Source organism: Papaver somniferum, chromosome 9, assembly GCF_003573695.1.
Source record: "Papaver somniferum cultivar HN1 chromosome 9, ASM357369v1, whole genome shotgun sequence".
Taxonomy (NCBI): domain Eukaryota; kingdom Viridiplantae; phylum Streptophyta; class Magnoliopsida; order Ranunculales; family Papaveraceae; genus Papaver; species Papaver somniferum.
The window spans coordinates 168,610,645-168,618,129 of NC_039366.1; positions in this window are offsets into that span (position 1 = coordinate 168,610,645).

Sequence of the window (7,485 nt, forward strand, 5' to 3'; positions counted from 1 at the left end):
TCAAAGAAAACACAAATTTTTCTTAAAGCCTGAGGTGTGCACGATCTTGTCTCTTTTGATCCGGATTATGAGACAAGATGCACTAATCAACACAATCAAGTTGTGCTGCGGTGAACAATCTGTCCACCATAACCTCTTTGGATGCAATCCATAGAACCCTGTCTTTCTGAATGTTTAGACCATACTTTCTTCTCTAGTGGTCTAGACTTATCTTTGGAAACTAGCTTCTTTGAAGAAGATAAAATCTTACATACCTCAGCGGTTTTCTGAGCAAATTTAAGCTTGTTTATTAGACGATCTGCTCTTCGTTGAAGCTTGTTGACATATCTCATCTTGTGTTTGTACTTGAAAAACTTTGAAAGTTCATGACCCTTGGGTGAACGGTAAGAGCATGTAAACGCATAAGATGATTCAGGCGCATGTGATGTGCAAGCTGCTAGGCACATAGTTGATCCTGAAAAATTAAACAGAGAGTTTCCAACAGACAGGTCAGTTTTTTCTTCCAGATTGGTTGATTTTTCTTCTGAAAGAATATCAAGATTGATGTATATATTGCTACAATTATCAAAATCAATATTCTCACAAAGAAGTGCAACACTTGATTTTTCGTCTTAATTAGAATCATAGTTATCAGACATTTTATCAAGAGTTGCAGCAAGACCTTTGTTCCCAGTGTATTTTCTTCCGATTTGGACACTCATTTGCAAAATGACCAAAACCTTTACACTTGAAGCACTGAGGCATATCCTTGTCATCAGTCTCATCGTTGTCCCTATTTTTAGGAGGAACACGATTATGGGGTTTATCTGATGACCTGGATTTAACTCTGGAGAAACGTTTACTTCTCTTCAAAAGAAGGTCCCTAAACTTTCTTGTGATCAACGAGACTGACTTGTCAAGATCTTCATCTGATGAATCAGTCTCATAAAGATCATCTTCAGAGATGCAAACACTTTTACTTTTATCAAGTATTTTAGTGTTTTTCTGTGCATTGAAAGCAACATCCTTTCCGATTTTAGATGTATGCTCATGATCAAAGATTTTTAGCTTTCCAACCAATGTATTTCTGGAGAGCGCATAAAGGTTATTTCCCTCAACGATGGCATGTAGTGTGGTTTTAAAAGAACCTACAACTTAGACCTGCAAGTATACAGGGTCAGTTGTAGTGAGTGAGGTAAGAAGGGGTTTGTCCTCGGGGACTTGGTGTGTGTAGTTGAATCTAGGCTTTTTCTTAACTGATTTCAGAGAATTTTGGGCAGTGATTGAAAGCAAAAAGCACAGCAGTGCAAAGCGTTTGTAAAGGAGCAAAGATAAGACAGTGGAAGCAATGTGCAATGTTTAATAAACAAGAGCATGAATGAACTAAGGGTGTAAACAGTGAGAATGAGGGTACTAGGATTGTCGAATCCACCATTCATACTATGTATTCAACTGATTATGATACTCTTGTCCTTTTAACAGATAAGGTAGAGGTGTCAAGTCTATTACTTACCTAAGGTGTTTCACCAATGGATGATTCAATCACAACTAAAATATCAATCCTAAGCACTAACTGTCTAACTAAAGCACAACTAGTCAGAGGATTCATAACAGTCTCTAAGGCATGAGTTGTGGTATAATCACATAGTTTTATCCTACTACAATGCATACATGGCATGCACTGTGAGAGAAAAATGTGACAAACCAAGATTGAAATTTCTATAGAACAATTTGAGCATTCAAGAATCACACAAACAGCATAAATAACATAGTACAAAGCTATGGTTTCATCTCAACCTTAGCTTAGTGAACTAAAACATGATCAAATTATACTACTGGATGAAACAGATGAAATATTTGAATTACAGAACACTAAGAGCTTGGTGCTCCGGTTATCCCGGGCATACCTCCTACTCACACCCACACACTCAATTTATAGTTACAATGAGTTCTAAAAAAAATCCCTAATTTCCAAAACTAGGGTTTCGAAAATTACCTAACCAATTCGTACCACCCATGCTAGATAACTGCTCTATCACTTCGACCCATGCTTTTTCTCCTACGAACCCATGCCTTCTTGGTCTTCTCTGCACTCCTAGTGAACCCTAGCTTCTCACTGCCGAATTCATAGCATCTAGGAATGATGCTAGGAATGAGAGAGAAGGAAACTAGGGAGATGGGTTTCTGTCAGGGGAAGGTAGTGGTGGTGACGCTCGAGGTCTGGGGTGAGATGGAGATGGTGGCAGTGATGGAGTTGGAGGCGGTTCTGCATTTTTGGGAAGAAGGGGAATTTGGGGGAAAGAAAATTTGGGGAGAAGATGATTTGGTTAAGGTCGATGGGTATGGGTGATAGGGTGTGAGGCAGAGGTATCGAGGTTTGATGTCAGCGGCTGAAAGGCGATGGATCATCAACCTAGATGGAATCGGACGGCGCCCAGGACACAGGATTAAGCGACCGTTGGATTGTGAGATACAACGAAGCTAACGGCACAAGATGGAGTTAGGTGCTGTGGTGTGAAGCGGTTGTAGCAAATTTGATGTATCGGCGATGAAGCGACCGTTGGATTCAGCTGAGGATCCAATCTGACGGCTACAGGAGAAGTGGGCTATGGATTTGGATTTTGGGTTTAGGATATGGATTTGGGCTTAGGAAATGGATTTGGGCTTAGGTAATCTTGAGCCCACTTCTTCTTTAAGAACAATTTCTTCCTTGTTAAGCCCATTTTCATCCTTGAGTCTTCCATACCGCATTCTTCACTTCTTTTCCGCTAGAGTTTCCTTCGGCTTTTTCCCGTGTCTTTGCTCTTTTCGCTCCGTGAGTTAACCAGGCTTTATTTAGTACCTAAAAATGCAAAATTAATTGAGAAAAGTATTTATTCTTGAAAACAACGAAAACACAGAATATGGGATAAAATGGAGCGTTAGTGCACAAATGATGAGTTAAATGCCAATAAAAAGGTGCAAATATATACAATATTTGGCACTCATCAAATACTCCCAAACCTGAATTTTACTTGTCCTCAAGTAAAACAAAACTAAGGAAATCTTACCTATACCACTGTCGCTGGTCTCTCGATTGCATTTAGCGAATGCAATAAGCCTTTTAAACCACTAAGTGTCCCTAGTGGACGAGTTGAAGTCTCGTGAAGGTTTTCTTAGAACGTACCTACAAAGTTCTAGGACAAAATATAAGCTCAGATTCCATGAAATGTGACATGTGCAAGATAGTAGAAGCTCACAGCAAAATGGAGATGTCAATCTAGCTATCAAAGGCACAATCCTAGCACTGATAACAAATAAAGACATGTGATAAGAGTGTAAAGTGTATCTACACATGTGTAAAGAAAGATCGGATGTTATGACTACTAATCACCAAGAGATAGTTTCTCAGGCTAAGAACCGAGGTCGAAATCTAGCTAGCTGTCCGGACTTTACGAGAATTGTGAATGAGTTGGAGGTATTTCACAATTACTCGCGTTATACATCACTGGCATATACCCTTCCTTGCTTATAACACAAAAGCACAAAAGATGACTCTTTACATGACTCTTATTTACATTGACTACTCTCTTTTATTTTTGGAACAAGAGATGATGAAATTGATAAATACTTGACTTTTTTTTTGAAAAAAATGTACAACATGGTAACTCTTTTGATACATAAGCAAAAAGAAACAAAAAATTACATGACACTTTGCAAGAGGTAGCCCTTTTTGATGCACCCAGTTAAATTCGATGGTTGTCTTTCTTAATGTAACCTCCACCTTCTATCCCAACCAACCAAAGAACAAGCTAGTCAACTTTCGTTCAGTATTCTAAAGTGATTGGCAATCGTGACTTCCGATAGAACACCTCAAGGATGAGGCTATACATGTATTGGTAGATCGTGCGCGTGCAAGTTTCTTATCACTATGTGAATTGTGCTAGAATCAGGGTGCCTAAATATCTAGACTAAGAATCCTTATGTTTACATACATGCACAAGAGTCAACATTTCAAAGTAAATGAGCTCCATTTTATGTTTTTTCTTTTTTTTCAAATTTTTTAATTTTTTTTTTGATTTTTTGATTTTTTTTTTTTTTTCAAAAAGAAAGAGTTGTGTTTTCAATTATAGCATGTTATCAGGATATCTACTTTTCACCCCCAAACCTAAACTAAACATTGTCCTCAATGTTTCAAAAGATAAACATGATTATAACACATACCATGAGAACGATGCTAAGTGTAGAAAAAGGAAAGAGATTACCGGATATTGGCGAAAGCAAGTTTTGAACTCCATTATTCAAGGCAAAACCCAACAGTAACTCAACTGAATTCACATTGGGTTAGCACAATATATACAAGAAACATATGATTCCACTAAACATTACCTACCAGATTATATACAAACAATTCACTATATACATACAGTCTAAAGAGTTGAGGATCAACCCAAAAGACAAAGTGTTGAAACATAGACAGTTTCAAACAACTATAGTTGGACTGAAATGCGAGTGAGAGTGAAAAACCAAATGAGCTACCCCTAAACCTGGATTTTTCAACAGATTTATTTTTAAGCACAAAATCTAGCAATTTTGGGGGTTCGGGATTCACAAGGTCTAACTCAAAATGGACTTTTTGCGGGATGGTCAGAGAAATTAATTCCAACTGTGGCTCTTTAAAAATGTTGTATTTTGATGCAAAATAGTCCAAAAGGACTTGGGAGGCACACAGTTCCAATCCTAGGTTGGGAATTTTCAGAAAAGTTGGTTTAAAAGTTTTGTTACAAACCAAATCTAGGTTGGGTGGAATAATCTCAATATGCGATTTAGGTAAGAAAGTTGGTACTTCTAAGTTATTTTCATGGATAAGATCAATAATACCAACACATACTTTCCCTAAATCAGAAATTGGTAAATCATGCTCACATTCATCGAACAAAACATCAAGACCTAAATCGGTATCATGATTGTCCGTAGTACTCAAATCAACATCGGAAGAAATAACATTTTGTGACTTAGGAAAGGAATCAGACACATCAAATTTGTTTTCATGCATATTAACATTAGTGTCTACAGAATATTCAACTATTCCTATGTCATGCTCATCTTCGAAGAACAATTATACAAGTACCATATCAATATCAAAATCATATGATTTGCTATGAGTATTAGAAGAAACAACATTCATGAAGGTCGAGGGCGAGAAGCCATATGTTATTGAACCAAAAGGTTCCACAATATTTTCATGTTCTTCTAACACAACATCATTATCATCATAATCTTCATAATCATTATCATGGTAACATGCATATTGGTCCTCATTAACAGTGGTGGTGTCATTAGTCGATTCATGTTCCTCTAAATTAGGTTCATATTCAACATCATTTACATGAATGGGACTAGACACTTCATTAGGGACAACATACATTTCCTCATGAATTTCCTCCTTTTGTAGGTGAAGCAAAATATGATCTAAATATGCCTGAATTCGTGATGTAGATCTAGCAAAGTTTTGCTCACTGAGTCTGAAAGCTTCTGTGGTGGAGTCTAAATTCATGGGAGTACAAAATTCTTCATGTTCAAATTGTGGTGAATGGTACATGTGTGCATGGTCATTAGGGTTTATAAAAGATTGATCGCAACCCTCAAAGGATTGATTATGGTCCCAATGACTACCAGCCTCACAATTTGTGGGCATTTCATAATTTGGATTTTCATGGGATTCTCTAAATTGCCTATAATCATGCAAAATATAGCAATATTTATCAGGATGGTCTAAACCACCACATAAGGTACATGCATAGATTTCAGGTCATCTATGTGAACTAGATGCTACAGATTTCTCATGTGTTTGCATTTCTAAAGCAGTGATCCGAGCCTCTAACTGATTCACAAGTGACGAATGTGTGAGTTGGATATTGTCTAGATGTTCATTTTCACTCAATGGTGGATGATACATGTGTGAATAGTCATTAGGGTTTGCATATTGAGGTTCATGACCTACAGAAGGTCCATAATAATAATCCCTATAACTATTAACATCATGGCCTGTGGGAGGCTCATAAGGTGAATCTTGCCCGTAAGCTTCTCTAATAGATTTATTCCCAGTGGCAGACCAAAATCCAGACATGTTATGTTTATCAAACAATCACACAATTCAAAAAGAGAAATAAGGCCCACACTTTTCAGTTATGGGTTTCAAAAATTTGGTTTTTAGGCTTTAAAGGTAAAGCCTATTTGGGATTTTTGGTTAAAAAGAGGGAGAAAAATTTTGGTTTTTGAATGGGAGAAAACTTTTGGTTTTAATTGGGAGATAAAAAGAAAAATTTGGTTTTTAATATTGGGAGAAAAACTTTGGTTTTAAAATTGGGAGCAAGCCCACATTGGTGGAGCAAGAATTTGGTTTTGAGTTGGGAGAAAAATTTGGTTTTGTTGGGTTTTGAAAAGAAAATTTGGTTTGAATGTGGGAGAATTTTTTTGGTTATTGGGAGCAAATTTGGTTTTAGATGGGAAACATTTGGTTTTTATGGGTTTTGAAAACTCCTTTTGGTTTTAATGGGATGAGGCCCAGCTAACTGGTTCAAATTTTCTGTGGGACAAGCCCAGCGAATGGCCTAGAGATTTGAGTACACGGCCCAACTAACGAGTTCAGTGAACCAAGCCCAGAAATGCACGAGGCCCGGCTGGGTATTTGATTTTTGGGCTCTCAATTAGCCAAAATACGAGGCCCACTTGGGCTTAAAAACGTTTTACAAATTCTGAGTTGGGTTCAAGCCCAGAGTTCAGAAACAAAGTGCACTTGGGTTCAAGAGTTTCAGAATCAATTTACAAGGCCCAGAATTTCAGTTTTTAAAGCAAGCCCACACAGTTATTGGGTTTAGGCTTACTCTTTTTAGCACAGCCCAGCTGCTCTGTTGTTCTAGTTGCACAGCCCAGTTGGGCTTTGGTTCACAACAGCAACATCACCAGCAGCAGCAGCAGCTCAGCAGCAGCAACACAACAACATCAGCAGCACATCCAAGAGCAGCAGCAGCAACACCAGCTCCACAGCACCACAGCAGCAGCAAAATTTGCAAGTTCAGTGAAATGCAATGAGATGCACAGCAAGAAGGCAAAGATTATGTGAATGCAGGAGGCAGTAAGATTAATTGAAAGATGCAAGTTATGATGCAGAACAGTATGCAAAGATAAATGCAAGAACAATATGCAGTGAAGATGCAAAATGCAAATGCTACTAGAGCAGAGAAGATGCAGATGTAGTGATGATGCAAATGAACAGCAAGAGAAAAAGCTAAAAGATAAATGCAAGTACAGCTATGAAAGTGCAAGAATAGCTAAGATACAAGCCAAGAAACTTCAACACACAACGCCAAGTCCCCGGCAGCGGCGCCAAAAACTTGGTGTGGTTTTAAAAGAACCTACAACTTAGACCTGCAAGTATACAAGGTCAGTTGTAGTGAGTGAATTAAGAAGGGGTTTGTCCTCAGGGACTTGGTGTGTGTAGTTGAATCTAGGCTTTTGCTTAAC